Below are 778 nucleotides of genomic sequence, written 5' to 3' on the forward strand. Positions count from 1 at the left end.
ACACTAATTAAACCTCAAGAACTTACTCACAAGTATAACCTGAACCATAGCCATGAGTGTTTTTTCATGGACTAATTAGGCTTAATAGATTCGTCTCGCCGTTTAGATTCGTCTTATGTAATGGGTTTTGTAAATAGTCTACGTTTAATACTCCTAATTAGTATCTAAACATTCGATGTGACGGGTGCTAAAGTTTAGCAAGTGGAAGAAAACAGGCCCTTAGTGTGTCTGTCGTCATCTTCCTAAAAATTATGATCACTGTCATATGTTTCCTTTGATATAGTTCACGTTTCTCCCAAAAAATAACTCATGCATATGTTCAACGTACTATTGTTAGTATGATATTGAGATCTATAATTCTTGTGTCTTACTACATTCCTGTATAGGTGGCGCTTTATCAATGGAATTTGTTATTGATGCAGCTAGACCTTTGCTTGTTACCTATGGCTTGTAATACGATTTATTGTATTATCTAAAAAAACTGCCTCCTCAATCACTGAAAAGTGAATCTCTGCACACCGATGCAGTTTGCAAAATCTAAAATGTAATTTGGGTCACTGTTTTCTATTATAACACATTCGCAAAACTTACTGAAATAACACATTCTTTTTCAGAAACCAGAACAGAATTGCACATGTTTTCATGTCACCAAAGCAGAGTATATGGACCTAATTGTAATGTAAAATCTAATAGGAAACAGTGGAATTCGTTCAACTTTGTTTACCAAAATTATCAATTTCCAACAATGTCCCCGTTTCAAGTATCACAGGTCAAGCTA

This window comes from Setaria italica, chromosome IX, assembly GCF_000263155.2.
Source record: "Setaria italica strain Yugu1 chromosome IX, Setaria_italica_v2.0, whole genome shotgun sequence".
NCBI lineage: Eukaryota > Viridiplantae > Streptophyta > Magnoliopsida > Poales > Poaceae > Setaria > Setaria italica.